Genomic DNA, 16,193 nt, shown 5'->3' on the forward strand with positions numbered 1-16,193 from the left:
GTCACTCTGAAGCCTTATCCGTGTTGTCAGTTGTCAGTTGGGAAAAGTGTCAACCTGTGGAGCTGCTGAAGTACAGTTTTACTCATGAAAAAAAAGGTTTAACATAGCTTTGATTTTTAGTAGTCATCTTCATCTCATTAGTGTTACTGAGGCTGACTGAAGACAAGAAGGTCAGGCCAATAAATCCTTAGGATTAGTCACCACCAACACCCCTAAACTTCATAAATAGTAGACTAATAGAATAGGAGACTTTGTACTCAGACTAAAAAAAAAACCAAAATTATATGTTCTAATAATTTCCTGCAAAAATCACAGCATGATTTTGCTGTGTTGTTGTTGTTTTTTTTTTAACACAGTAACATTCTGTAAATAGCAATGCATTCTGGGAGCTTGTGGCTGTTTGGCCTTTAAATCACAATTACAAGCTCCACTGTAAATTTCACATTTACAGATGCACTCATTTCTAGTGGACTTGGACAAGCAGAAAAAAGGGTGAAAAAACAAAAACTATCGATTGAAGTGCACTTAAAAATACAGCGTTTACTCCTAAAATGTAGTAAAAGTACTGCGTTATTGCAATCACAGTAACATCCCTGCACTCTGCCTCCTTCTCCTCTTGAGGGCGCTGCTGTCTCGGATAATTCACCTTGTGATCGTGTGTTTAATGAGCAGCAGCTAAATCCTTGATGGTGTTGATCTTGGGGTTCTGGAGAGTTGTTAAGGGACAACAACAGATGACAGAAAATATCCATCCTCCACGACGAGGTCTAATATCTGCGTATACTCAATATTATCCAAACGTCCAGCTGCACTGCAACACAGGATGTGTTAAACTCACGTGTTTCTCAGGTGTGTGTGCGCCTAAAGCCTTACGCTGTCACCTTTTTTTAGAAGAAGGAAAGAGAACAGTTTGTCAAGGATATCTTCATTAATGTCAGAAATGGGTGGCTACAGCCCTGTGTGTGTGTGTGTGTGTGTGTGTGTGTGTGTGTGTGTGTGTGTGTGTGTGCGCGCGCTCTCTTTTTCAGTCTGACATTTCTGATTTCTCCTGTGACTCACAGGAGGCTGACTCACCACTGCTCCTTTTGCGTAAGTGTGTGTGTGTGTGTGTGTGTGTGTGCGCGCGCCACATATTGACATGCTGTTTATTAATCTGTCCTCAACAGCCTCCATCCCCTTCCTTTCTTTTCATCTTTTAATGTCTTCTAACTTTTAATGACACCCATGTGCCCAGTTCTCCCCCTCTTCTTTCACTCTAATAATAAAGTCTCTTTGACCCTCCTTCAGTATGAATAGATTTTTTCTTTTTTTCCTACGGCTGTGGGTTTGAACCTGTCACATTTCTATTACTCTGAGATTGTACTTCCACCCACTGGTGCTGTATGATGTCACAATTAAAGAAACACTCGCACGTAAAGCTCACTTTTTCATTTTATAAAACTATGTTAAATACTTTTAGTTGCTAATGAGTATATTAATACCACTGGAGCATTGTACTCATTTAAAGCTTTGGATATTTACTCATGGACTCTACTGGATTATGTTTAATGATTCAGAGTTGAAAATAATCCTTATTCAAGCTCTCAGCTGTATTTAGTAATTCTGGTTCTTGACAAAGACTTACATTGTATCTCTTCTTCTCTGCTGCAGATTTCTCCCGTGTGTGTCACGTCTCTGCTGTGTATTTTTGGATATTACGCTTGCCCCTGACCTTTGCAACACTCACCTGGATACCTCTGTCAAACTTGTTCTCTGTTTGTTGTAAATAAACCCTTTACCTTTTACCTGTTGTCCTCTCCTGCATTTTGGTCTAGTGAAACTTAGCAGGCCTTGGTGCAGTCCCTCAATTTATTGCTGTCTGAACAAGCTGTTTCGTTTACCTTTGCCTTTGGCTAGCTTTCTTCTGATTGGTTACCCCCTGTAAACAGAAAGTTTGAACAGTATGTGGGTGGGGCTTCTGTTCTCATAAATGACTGTATTAGGGTCAAAAGTAAAAAACAAACAAACAAACAAACAAACAAACTCTTAACCCAATACTACTTTTACCCTTTCAGTAACTATATTGAATGAGTAAATGTAAATACGCAGAGCTTTTTACTCTATCTGAGCACTCAAAGCATTTTCTACAAAATGCCTCATTCACCCATTCTTACAAGCATTTTTTTCTATGCCAAAGTCCTTTCTGAAGTGTGGACTGGAGCAGCCAGGTATTGGTCTAAGGCCCTGCATTAGAGATGGGATGAGGAGCTTGGTAATTTGGGAGGGGCTCAGAGTACAGCCAGTTAAGGTCATTCAGGCAACAAGTATGCCTCCTTCACAGCTCCTAGGTGGGGTTTTTCAGGCATGCCCAACTGAGAGAAGGCCGAAGGCTCGACCTGGGACCCGCTGCAGATGTTACGTCAATTGACTGGCTCAGTCCTCCACCTCAGTGTCCTCCAGTAAGAGCTGGAGGAGCTGGTCGGGTGAGAGGGATCTCCGCTTAGACTGCTGCCCTTGTGACCCCAACCCTGATAAATAATTCTTGTACTCTATATTGCCAAAAGAATTTGCTCGTCTGCCGTCACATGCATATGAATTTGAGTGACATCCCATTTTAATCCATTGGATTCAATATGCTGTTGGCCCACCATTTGCAGCTATAACAGCTTCAACTCTTCTGGAAAGGTTTTCCACAAGGTTTAGAAGAATGTTCATGGGCGTTTTCTTCTTCCAGAAAGTGAGGTTACACACTGATGATGGATGAGAAGGCCTGGCTCAGTTTCCGCTCTAAATCATCTCAAAGGTGTTCTATTGGGTAGCAGTCACTGTGCAGTCAAGTTCTTCTACACCAAACTTGCTCATTAAAGGTTCCAACGAAGTTGGGACATGAAACTGTCCAAAATGTTCTGGTGTACTGACGTATAAAGAGTTCCTTTAACTGGAATTAAGGGGCCAAGCCCAACTCCTGAGAAACAACCCCACACCATAATCCCCTCTCCACCAAACTTCACACTTGGCACAGTGCAGTCAGGTAAGTAACATTCTCCTGGCAACCACCAAATCTAGACTTGTCCATTGGATTGCCAGACAAAGAAGTGTGATTTGTCACTCCAGAGAACAAACCTCCAATGCTCTAGAGTCCAATGGTGGCAAGCTCTTGGGTGAAACTGCTTGGCCATGGAAACCCTTTCATTAAGCGCTCTACGCACTTGTAATTTACTACATAACAGTGTGTAGGTGTGATACACATTTTACTTTCACTGATGCACCTCATTCATTTTAGCTTTATTTCAATTCATTTCATGACTCGTCAGAGGGAGAACATAAAAGGAGGGGATAAGAAAATATGTGGAGAGTAATCGGAAGCAATGACACGACCTTTGACATCCATGTACACCAACCAATCCATAGCCTTCTCTTCCATAAACCCCTCCAATCAGCACAGTTCCTTAAAAATACCCACGAGGCACCTGTGGAGTAGCCTGAGCGAGGACAGCATCTCCATGGCAACAACATCATTACCAGAATAGCTCTTTACTTCTCTATTTCTGTCTCTCCATTTTCTCCGACCTTTCATTGCAACCCATCCTTTCTCCTCTTTTTGTCTTAATGCACATTGTTTCTCCTCTCCTCCTCATGTCCTCCTTCTCACCCCTCTCCTCCATTTCCCACCTTCTTTCCTTTTTTGTCCTTTCTACCCCATCTCTCTCCAAACCTTTCCTCCCTCATTTTTTTTCCCAGTCTCCATTTTTTATTCCGTCCACCTCCTCCGCATGTATCTATTTAGCATTTTCACATTGTGCAAAGAGAGAATATATTTATAGCCTCAGCTATGATTCCTCCTCTCCTCTCTTTTTGTTTACTGTGAATGAAAGTGAGATTCTGCTGCGTTTCTTCTGAGCTCTCCGGTTAAATCTGACAGTTGTTTTCACCTGTTTACATCAGACTAATTGCTTTTTTTTAAAATCAGATTTTGACAAATTTGAACTGAAGTGCTCCTGCATTACTGATATGCAGGACTTTGACTCTGATTGGCCTAATATTAGAAATTTGGTGTCCATTATGATGCATTACTACATCTTATCCATGCCACCATATGTTTAGTGGGCTACAGTGAGATTCAAAAATGCCTAAAAAATGGCAACATTTTCATGCACCTCCGCACACTTGTCATGACTGACATGATTGAAGTGCTGTCCTCAATGAAGGTAGTTATAATAATAATAATAATGAAAAAAAGAACTATTGTGTCTTATTGTAACAACGTATCTTTTTCAGTGAATGATTGTCTGAACTCAGCAGAACATGGACATCACAAAATGCTAAGCTTGCTCCCTAAAATAATTTGGTAGGCCTTCACTACAGTTGCCTTCAGTTATTGCTAACTTATGGGTTTTTTGCCATCAGATTAGTCTACAGTAAGTACTATAATGCTCAGATGAATTGAGTTCAGGTTCCTTAATTTCCCATTTGAGAACATTTCATTACCTTGTTTTGAGTCACTTTTACAGTTCATTTTGGCTCATTGTCCATGTGTACTGTGAAGTAGTGTCAAATGTTCTGCATTTTTACTAAATCTCAGCACAGAGTATAGCTTTATTTGCTTCAGAATCTACCCTGTTACTTATAAGCAGTCACACCATCACTAAACAGCAGTGACCCATTTCTATTGGCAGCCAAATGTGTCAGTGCCACAACACTGCCTATGGACAGGCCTAAAGACTACGCTGTTCTGGACAGAGATCTCAGATGTCGTTCCTGGGATCTGCTGGAGCCACTCACCCAGTTTTGGAGGTCAATGCCCTGAGTGCTCAGATTACCATGGGGACCACTGCTGCCTCCACATTTTCTCTAGCTCCTCTCTCAGTCCCTGCTATTTCTCGTGCTTCTTGTGGTCCTTTTCACATATGTTGATATCATTTAGTATAGTTACATCTATCACTAAGGCTTGCTTCCTCTGCTTGTCCACCACTATGATGTCAGGTTGGTTAGCCGTCACCATTTGTTCTTCTGTATCTGGAAGACCCAAAGGATCTTAGCTTGGTCATTCTCAACCACCTTACGGGCCGCATCCCACTTTGACCTGGTGACTTCCAGGCCAGCCTTGGCACAGATGTTCCTGCATACTATGCTAGCCACTTGGTTATGGTATCCCATGTATACCCTGCCTGCTAGCATCTTGCACCCTCCCATAATGTGATGGATTCTTACACACTACACCTGGAATCTGGCTTGGTGTAGACCCCATCCTCTATCGATCTTGTCCTTAGAGCTTGTTCCTGTGTTGCCATGATTAATGCCTTTGTGGTGTCTTTCAGTCCAGTTTTTTCAGCTGTTGGTGTTGGTAGCCATTTTCCAATATCAGCCACTGCTTCCACCTGCAAATAGTAGGCTCAGCAAGAGCCTGTTCTTCCATGATGGTTATTTCTGCCTCCTGAGGTATTCACTAAGCACATTATTGGATGGATCTTTGTTGTTTCATCCTGGATCATAGTTCTGACACTCACTGGAACAGTACAGTATCAGGGAGGTGAACCTGGGCTGAAACCCTCCATGCATTGCAAAGCGCTTTCCAGTCTTGATGTCAGTGGCTTCGATCTTCTTCTTTGGCCAGCTTATGACCTCAGCAAGGTATCTAAAGACTGGCATGGCATAGGTGTTGATTGCACGGATCTTATTCTTCCCATTCAGCTGACTCCTCAGGACTTGCTTTATTCTCTGCAGGTATTTGGTGGTTGCTGCTTTGCTTTCCTAGTGGCCTTTTCATGGTTCCTATTTGCCAGTGGGATTCTAAGGTACTTGTAGTTATACTTACGCCAATAGGTGTGAATCATGTCAGGGCCTGGTGCTGTCCAATGCTTCATACTTGAGACTCAAGACAGTTCTTGGCTTACTGGATCCTGTTCAGGGAGGTTGCTGTGGTCTGTTCTTAGATCCACTAGCAACTGAGTATTGATGTGTTGCATCCTCTCTTCCATATATCCTTACAGTATTGCTCAGTCTCCAGGCTTAGTGGCATTGTTCTTATATTGTTTCCCTACCACTGAGAGTATACTTTGGATGGTTCAGTGGAGGACATCTGTTTTTTTATCCTAGCTACTATTTCTCTGGTATACTTTTTCGGGGGTTAGCCAAGACTATGAGTCTTTGCTTGGCAGTTTCTAAGGTCTCAGGTATGGCCAGCTTGTTGTATTTCTTAAGCACGCCTTTCTTCAGTTCTGATAGTTGGCTAACTTCCCTCTGTACTAACCTTGAGTTTGGCCTCTAGTCTCCCTTTTCAAGGAGAGTACTGCTCCTTGTCCTTGTTCATGTTGTAGTCAAACATCTCAGGAAATTCAAATTCAAATTCAAAATTTATTTGTCACGTACACAGTCATACACAGTACGATATGCAGTGAAATGCTTGGACAACTGCTCGTGACCTAAAGAAAAAAAAAGGAAAAGGCTATGAATAAGATAGGAAATAAATATGAAAAATTAAAAAGGGTAAATTTAACTAGGAAGGAATAAAATATAAATTAAGGTTAAAAATGAAATAACTGTACAACACAAATTAGAATGAAGGGTAAATTTAACTGGGAAAGAACAAGATAAAATATATAAATTAAAGTTGAAAATAAAATAACTGTACAACAAAATACACAATACACAGTATAGAACTATATAAGAATGTATGAAGAAATATATATAAATATATATACATATACACAATAACAGCAGCTGTAAATATATATATATATATATATATATATATATATATATATATATATATATATATATATATATATATATATATATGGGAAGGGCGATATATCATCATCCTGGCTCCTCCTTGCGTTTGTATTGAACCTCATCAATCTTTAGTTATGACAGCTATTGCTTCTTCCGATTGGAACACTGAGCAACACTTAGTGTTTCAATGTTAGTCTAGATGTTGGGTGTCAAAGAATGCTAAGATCCCACATCCTCTTAAAGTAACCACTTTTGTTGGGATTACATGTGTAGTAGCATTCCAAAGGTTGCCTATTCCCATCCCTTGTCCTCTTATGCTTTAATTGTTCCACTAGCCCACTTCTCATTAGAGTATCCTGGTTCTTTATCACCTGGCCCAAACCAGGGCCACATCTGAGCCATTATGGCTTCAGCTATATGTCTCTCGCTCAGATTCTGATGTAGGGTTTGATAGCATGGGCGTAGCCTGAGGACCCTTAATGGATGTATGCTCTTGATGTATGTCCTAGTGTATATACATATATAAAGGCTTTTTCTTAATTTGAGCACTCAAAGCATTTTCTTACTACAAAGTCTTATTTTCCCATTCAAGCACTTTGCCTAACATTTACACTCACACACACACTGCTGCACACAATAGGACAAGACAAAGATTATGCCATTCATAGTAATTTTTACCAAAACACTTTTTATTATTAGCAGCTCTGTTGGAAATGCACTTTGTTTCTGAGTTTTGCTGTGTTTATAAAATCTGTAATTCACCATTCACTTAAAAACAAATTAAATGACGAGCTGAGAAATGAATGGTGGCACATCTTGGATGCGTAGCTCACAGATCTGCAGCAACTGTTTGATGCTATCATATCAATATTGACCCAAACCTCACAGGAATGTTTCCTGAACCATGTTTAATGCATGCCACAAAGACTTAAGGTAGTTCTGAAGGCAAAAAGGGTCTAACCTGGTATTAGCATGGTGTAACTAACAGTGAGCAGTCAGTGTAAAAAAGCTATAAACTGTGAATCTATAATTTACAACATATTGATGTTGTAAATTATATATGCTGTCGCAAACACAGTGCATTGAGTACAATTAAATGTATAATTAGGGTTGTATGATGTGGTAAAAAACAAACAAACAAAAAAACCCCAAGAAGCTGAAAAAAAAACTTATCAAAGAGCACTGGATGACAAAGTGGTGCAGTGGCCTTACCTCACAGCAAGGAGGTCCTGTTTTGAATTCAGCCCAAAACCTTTCTGTGTGGCGTTTCTATGTTCTCCCTGTGACTGTAAGACTTGTGGTTGTCTGCCTCTCAGTTAGCCCTGCAATAGATTGGACACATCTTATGACAGGGATGCGCTTCAGTACAAGTACACAATCGCCATACTAGAGCTCTAAAAAAAAAAAAAAAAAAAAGGCCCTGCAGTGTGATAGTAGAGAGTTTGCTCATGAATAAAGCAAAAAAATATTCATAGATGATAAGAGTCTTAGCACTCTTCACAAGTTCATAAACCTGGCAGTCAGCTTATTTATTGCTCATGAATTGCGCAACTAAAGAGAATACTCTTAGAAAGTCTTTCCTGTGTTATCTGTTGCTCGAAAGTAAGACGCTGTCCGGTTGCCTCCACTAACGAAGAATATCTGACAAAGTAAGGTGAAGCAGGCAAACAAGCCAAACTTTACGTCTGTCTGTCTACTTCTGCCTTGTCTGTCTGCCTCCATTGGTTTCTATTGAGTCTATTTTTAGCCTCAGCAGACTGGTCACGTGGCAAGAGGAGGACGTCAATAATGTTGTTGTTGGTGGTGGGAGAAAGAGCGAGAGAGAGGGAGAGAGGCAGACGGTAAATATGGAGGAGGTGAAGCGGTAGGAGGTGAGACGCGTCCCGCTTGTTAAACTACGCGTTTTCGTGTGAATTAGAAGCGCAAAGGAGCTCCACGGAGGGACACACCGTGCCTCGGCAGAAACCAAAGCCGGGAGGAAGCGACCTCTGCTCTAATACACATTCCAAGAGGAGCCGCCGACATCCACGGTACCGTGGGGTTTTATCAGAGAGAGAGAAAGCGGGAGAGAGGGAGAGCGCGAGCGAGAGATTGAGGCGCGTGCGTGTGTGCGTGACCGTCCAAGAACATTATGCGTAGACATTTATTTGATCTTATTTTGCTGCAGAGCTAAGATGTAACATTTTGTGCTTTTGCTATAACGTTGTCCTCACTTCTGCCGTACAGTTAACGCATAGGCTAACTTGGAAACTGTGTAGTTAGTGCTAAGGCTAGCTAAAATACACAAGCTCACACCTGACAGATACAACAGCTAACTAGCTACCAAACAGGTAACAGTTATTACAGCTTCATACAGGCACTAACGGCGTGCCAGGAGTGACATGATAGCTTCCAGCTAACTAGTACAGAACAAACAGCTGACATCACAAGTTAATAAACTAAGAGCTAGCAGTGGGCACCAATTAACTACAAATATGGTGGTTTTACTTGCCAGGGGCTACCAATGAAGAACATAACAGCTGCTACTAGTAGCTGTTATGGGTACCACTACCACTGCTGGTAAGTCTTCACATGTATTCAGACACTAACTTATATTGAGGCTGTCCAGTTTTTCCTCTGAATCTTATTGCATCTGCAGTGCCATTAAAGCATCATTGTTGAGTTATATACTGCCTAAAAATGTCTAATTTGTATGTGCATTTTTGCCATCTTGCTGCAGTTCAGGAGTTGTGTCATCTCATGATTAATGACTCCTTATTATGGAGCTCACTGAATTACTCTTTAGGCAATAGAAGGAGCATAAAAACAAGAGAGTGTAAGACCAGTCAGTTTAAGAATAAGAGGGGTAAGTAAAGTTGGTAGAAAGTTATTTGTGAAAATCACAAGCAAGCAAGTCTCAGCTCTTAACCTGTAAGTTTCTGCAGTGAGAATACAGCATTAACAAACAGTCATAACCTGCTTACATCTTATAAAACTTAATTATATTTTACATTTAACAACAACATGCTAACTAAAAGCATACAATGAAGTAATATCATAACAATATGGCTCTAAAGGGCTCTAAAGTAAATATAGAAGTAATTCAAGTAATTTACATTAAAATGTTAAACCTCACACATCTCTGTAAAGTGCTTTTCATATGGCACTATTTCTGTTATTTTGCTTACCTAATGCTAACCGCGTCTGAGATTTTAAGCAGAACCTTACAGGACTCATGGAGATTTCAATTAACCTGATAACTTGCAAGTTGCAAAGTTGCAAGTGAAGCGCCTCATAAGTCGAATCTGGAATGTTCAGTCCTTCTCTCTTCCCTTTTTTGGATCAAGAGGCAGCTTTGTAATGTTTGGTAGTAGAGATGGACCGATCCGATATTACGTATCGGTCCGATACTGACCTAAATTACTGGATCGGATATCGGAGAAAAATAAAAAATGTAATCCGATCCATTAAATATCACGAAAGCACCTGACAAAACTTGCAACACGCCGTAACTCACCTCAGAATGTTAGCACGTCGGAGCAGTATGCATCACGTGATAGAGCGGCTGTGGCATGCTGTCGGTGGTCTGGATAGCATTTGGAGCTTCGCTAGCAACCCGGCATTTCATCTCCGACAAAGTTATCCCAGAGAGAAGTAAAGCAAGTGTGTAAGTCCATCTCTGAATGTTTGTAAAGCATTCCTGCGTTAAGCTTAACAAGCGATATATGGAGCGACTGCCTCTTCTTGCTGCTACTTCAATCATGAAACTGCTTAATGATCAGCTGATCGGCTTTTCTGTCGCGAGTCCGTCTCTCTTGTTTGTTTTTGGCCCACTTTGCACCAGAAAGAGGAAACCAGCGGCTGAACAACAGCAGCACGTTTAAGCTTGATCAGCTGTTGTTAGAATGTATTTAATATTACTTTCTACTCGAGGATCTTTTTCTACGTAGCTGACGCTGGTAACTGTGCAGGGGCGGATCTAGCAAAGTTTAGCCAGGGGGGCTGATAGGGCATGAACAGGGAAAAGGGGGCACAAAGACATACTTTTCTTTCTTATTCTCATTTAAAATGTCTAGCTTTTAATAAATAATTATCTGACACCCAAAGTTTTAATTTGATGTAAAATGAATAGAAGTCAATTACTGTATATAGTGACTATTAAGTCTAATATATATACCCTAGTAAGCTATAGTACTTTTTCCTTTGGGAAGGTACCATCTGTGCAGTCTGCAATTTTGTTGAAGAAAGATGTTGAATCTATTTAATATTTCTTGAAAAATAATTGATTTCTGTGCATTTTTTTTTCCACACTGTGTCAAATTAAGGTTGATTACGTCGATTAAGCATCATGAGGTGGAGCGTGAGGGGTGGTTCCCTATTTTTTATTTATTTATTTTTGTTGTTGCTGGGAGTTGGAACCCTATTAGTTAGGTTGCTTAATATTTACGCTAAGTACTCTTTAAAATACCAGAATAGGGAGGATGGTGTAGGTTTAAGTTTATTAGATTGATCAGTATTGCTGAACTATGAAATATTTTTTTTTGCATACAGGTATAACAGAATAGCGTTAGTGTAGTTGTTGTTTTAAACTTGAGTATGAACTTATACAAAATGCAGCAAGATATTTAAAAAAACAGTTTTGTTGATTAATAAAAAACACTATATCGGATTCATATCGGTATCGGCAGATATCCAAATTTATGATATTGGTATCGGTATTGGACATAAAAAAGTGGTATCGTGCCATCTCTATTTGGTAGCCCATGTAATCATTGATGTTATGGAAGTATCACATACTCAAGATTTATAATACTACACTGGATCCATACAAACAAAATATGGTTACATTACAGAAGTAATATTCAGTGCTGATCTTTAATGTCTGCTTTACCTTTTAGTCCCAGTAGTGCTAATGTAAAAATCGCAGACCAGGGTCTGGTTGCAGCAATATTACAAAACTTATTTGTGAATATGTTACATTTATGTTTGAAAAAATTACAACACTTTATAGCATAACATAATAAAATCACCCTAATGCTGATAAATTATCATAGTTCTGTCAGTAAAAAGCATCATATTTATGTTTTTCTGTAGTGTGATGGGACATCTTGTTACATCGTCACCAGTCTCAAACAGAGCGCCACAAATACACACCCAACAAGCTAACCTGCAGCCACAATTTCTTCTCACCCCTGAGCTGGCTGTAGCAGATATGCTGCCCCCACTGTGAGCCTGGTTCTGTTGGAGGTCCCCTGCTGTCAGAGTTCTTCTTCCCCACAGTTGGTCATAGCACTGCATTATAGGCATGCCACAATACCTGAACGTTTGCAGTCTTTGTCAATACCAGCAGAATTACATGATTCTTGATACCTAATCTGAAAACAAAACAAAGCCAGTATCCCATCTACTTAAACTCTTTCATTAAAAAGTGATTTTAAATCACTTACATGATGCTGGCAGACCATTTGTTTAAAATGTCAATGATATATTCTGTTGAGAAGACATAGATGGTTTCACATCTGTCTCAAACAAAATGGTAATGTATTTTTGAGGATAACATAAGACAGATAATACTTTAGATGTTGGTAATATGAACTGAAACTCATTCACCTTGAATTGTTTGAACAGATCTGAATGCTGATCTTTCAGGTGCTTTGCTAAATTAGAAGCATTTCATTCCTTTGTCCAAAAAACACAGTGGGATTGTTTGCATACTGCCTCGTGTCAGTTAGCATGTCCTGGTCATCTACTTTCGACACAAAGTACTTTCATGCCTGACTGTTTCTTATCAATGAGGCAGGGCTACTCGCCATGTTTTTTTTGTTTTGCTCGTGGGTGTCCTTTGTTTTTGGTATGTAAAGTTAGACAGGTGCCCCCACTGGCTTTGGTACATACGCAGCGTTTAGATTCTATGGTTTCTATGGAGCTAAAACAAAAACTAGTACTTTTATATTAATGTGAAAGCCAAAATGACAATCAGTCATCGTGTATAGAATTCTCTGAACATCAAGGTTTTAGTTTCCTTTTTGCAAAATAAGACGACCACAGTCTGTCTTTATTATTAGATTTGTAATCCCGCCTCCTTGCATCTCTGCTGGAAAGTTAGTGATTTGCAGTTTGACTAGATGACAGTGTCTTTGTCTACTTTTATTTTGCCCTCTGGTAATATTAAACCTTAATCTATTTCAAACAAAGAATAATCTGAAGAAATTGAGGTTGTATGGACAGTAGCACTCATCACTAATGCTTGTGACCAGTATGACTAGGGACTCATCCGCAAATCATGCAGGTCGGTTATGGTGATAAAAATCCAAAAGCTTTGCCAAAACCACTTGAAAAGGGATTAAAGTTCATTGCACTGATCCTGCATGGTTCTGCTGAGTATTGGTCCTACTCCCAAGAGGGAGCACAAATTTGTGCGTCAGCATCAGCTGTTGTGAAAACACCTAGAGGCTGAGTTGTTTGGCCATAGATCATCCAGCAACTCAAAGCACAGGCTGAGGTAGAACACATTTCACGGGTAGGGATGCACGTCACAAGGACTGAATAGTAGCAGTACTGGTAATGCTTATCTGTATTAACTCTTATCAGTACTCTTATTCTTCCTTAGTTTAATGATTCAAATTCATATAATTGCTCTATTCATAACTGGACCCCACAATGTGCCCCTTATTCATTTACTTCATTTTTTTATTTTTTTATTTTTACATATATTCAATGTGTGTGTGAGAGAGAGATCAACCAATGACTGCCTTTCTATTTTAAAAGCCATTGGTAAAGGAAAAACAACATTCACAGAGAGGCTAGTGTGTTAAGAGCAGTGAGTGAAGGAATAAGTTCATGTCACACAGATAACACGGCACATGTATGAAAGTCTTTGAAACGGATGTTTTCACCTATAGACATGGTTTACTTCCAGGGATTTTTGTGAAAATTCTCCCTGTTAACCCATCATTTGGGTTGACGGGCCTTAGACGATGGACAGTTGCCACCAGTGTGTTTGAGTGTGGACAGAAAAATCAAAGAATGAAAAAAGTTTTATTGGTTCTGTTAATGGTCATTGATCAAACCCGGGACACTCATGCTACCATAAGATGTTTTTTTTAATTGTTACCATGCTACCTGTCTTTGGTTAGTACTATTTTGTTAGTTACTAGTTATTGGTGAGGTCAAGTCTTTTATAGCTTGGGGTAAACTGCACACAGTGATGTTGCAATATTGATGGATTCATTATTACTGCTTATGGTGGCTTTGAATTTTAGACTTTTAACAGCAGTCTAAGGTCTAAGTCTAAACAATCTAAGGGTGCTGAAGACCCAGCACATCTATAGGTAATTTAGAATCATCAGTTAACCTATCCCCACTAACTGCATGTCTTTGGACTGTGGGAGGAAGCCGGAGTATCCAGAGAGAAACTACGCAAACACAGGGTCTGTGTGTGTATTCATGAGGTCATATCGGCCTGTCCCAGGTAAGACTGAACAGGTGCTATATGTAAGGTGAGGTTATTTAACTTCTGCCAGTCTTGTTTTGCTGTTGTTACCTAAAACAGCCCAGTAGTAGTAGTAGTATAGGACAATGATTGGTTTGACAATAAACACTTAGCTTAAGGCCTGTCATTATGGATTTGCATTCTCCTGAGAATCCAAGGTAACTGGATGCCATACAGGTAATTATACATACCGCCTGTATTTAACTGCTCTGCTCTAAGAGTGTATTGAAACTCTTGACTGCTACTGTAGGTAATATGCATAATTACCCATTATATCTGATTTTAGATGTTCACGAAGAGTTTGTAACAACCCCAAGGGTAATACAAGGAACAAGCAAGAATTTTCTTTATCATCACAATATTTTAAAAACCTTAAACCTAATAAGTGGTTGTGCTATCCTTGGCAGTATTTGCGATAACTGGTAATGAGTCTTTCACATCACCATGGAGGAATTTGGGCCTGCATCTTTGCACATATATTTAATTCAGTCACATTGGAGGGTTTTTGAGGAAGAAGAGCCTGTTCGTGCCAAAGCATCTCAGTGTGATTTAGGTCTGGACTTTGACTGGGCTGCATCCATACTGGAAGTGAATGTCAGTGATGTCATGACCAGAGACTGTAGAAAGTGAAGGATGTTTAGCGACTTCAGGTGACTGCTGGTGACATGAAGTGAGCAGGATGCAACATAAACTTTCCTCAACTTCCACCAGAGCAACTGAAGCGACTACCACTGAGAGTATAGCTGATTGACATGTGACCTGGTAGTAAAAACATTAGAGAGTTACCAAGGCAACCGGAGGCTTTAATGTCCGCAGGTGACCGGCAGTCAGCTTCAAAACAATGTGTGAATCAGTTGCAGTGTGGGAACAGCCTTGAACTGCGCTTTGTTTGACAGCTCTGATAAACTCAGCATAGCATCACATGAACTAGTTCCTCCCCTGCCGCAGGTTCTGGTTAGAGCGACCCTCCACCTCACAGCACATTTTCATTGCAGACTGCTGGATGACAGTCTGAAAACTGTGACTTGATGATCCTGCAAGCAGTGTAATGTGACACTGGATGGGGTGGTGCTGGCTAGTCAGCGGGGACTGAACTTTCAAACTAGTAGGGCAATTGTTTCAAACTGAGAAGAGTCTATCTGTAAGTCGCTGAATATATATTAAAATGTGTTTAGTAAATATTAGCAGAGCTTTTCTTCATTCGGTGATGTAAGTCTGTAATGTAATGGTATTAAAGTCTCAGTAGCTCTGGCTCAGTTACTCAGATCAGAACAAAACAGAATAGTGATTTGGCTGAAATGATATTGATTATCTGCCTTGATGTTTGGTTAGAATTTGTTACACTTTGTGAATTCTACCATCATGTTAGCAGATATTTCTTCCTTTCTTCCGTCCTTCCTCCAAAGTCAAGAGGTCAGATCTTGGAGGTAAAGGCCAGCCTTTTAATTATGTAAGAGCGATAATCATCTGCCATTCATTTTGACCTCCAGTGATCATAATAATTGGATTCTTGCTCTGTCTCATTGCCTTCCAACTTTGATGCTTCTCGCTTTCTATTTCTAGAGCTTTCAGCCACTTCAGAGCCTTCTTTAGTGACAGGTTGTTGTGATGATTACGTCTCTCTGTAAGGGCCCTGCAGTGAACCCAGCAGTATGTCAACACTGTAACAAATTCAATTCAGTTTTATTTATACAGCGGCAAATCACGACAACAGTCACCTCAAGGTGCTTTATATTGTAAGGTAGATCCTACAATAATACATACAGAGAAAAACCCAACAATCATATGACCCCCTATGAGCAAGCACTTTGGCGACAGTGGGAAGGAAAAACTGCCTTTTAAAAAGGCCCAGCAGAACCAGGCCAGACCATCTGCCGCAACTGGTTGGGGAGAGAGAAGGAAGACAGGATAGAAGACATGCTGTGGAAGAGAGACAGAGATTAATAACAAGTATGATTCAATATCATTCAAATAGGTCACAAAATAGCCCTCAGGGTTTGTTGTTTTTGTT

General features: G+C 40.1%; 1 protein-coding gene across 5 annotated transcripts in view; it reads left to right on the forward strand.

Moving 5' to 3' along the window:
• The first annotated feature begins 8,502 nt into the window (after positions 1-8,502).
• hdac5 (histone deacetylase 5) overlaps positions 8,503-16,193 on the forward strand; it is a 61,869-nt gene continuing 54,178 nt past the window's right edge. For 2 of the 5 annotated variants that reach the window (XM_040037194.1, XM_040037198.1), the window contains exon 1: positions 8,503-8,741. The gene's annotated coding sequence lies outside the window, so the exon portion shown is untranslated. Of the gene's footprint in view, positions 8,742-8,762; positions 9,271-16,193 lie in introns of those variants that run through there. The other 3 variants (XM_040037195.1, XM_040037197.1, XM_040037196.1) reach the window with 3 other exon arrangements.

Source organism: Simochromis diagramma, unplaced genomic scaffold, assembly GCF_900408965.1.
Source record: "Simochromis diagramma unplaced genomic scaffold, fSimDia1.1 OVJJ01000516.1, whole genome shotgun sequence".
NCBI lineage: Eukaryota > Metazoa > Chordata > Actinopteri > Cichliformes > Cichlidae > Simochromis > Simochromis diagramma.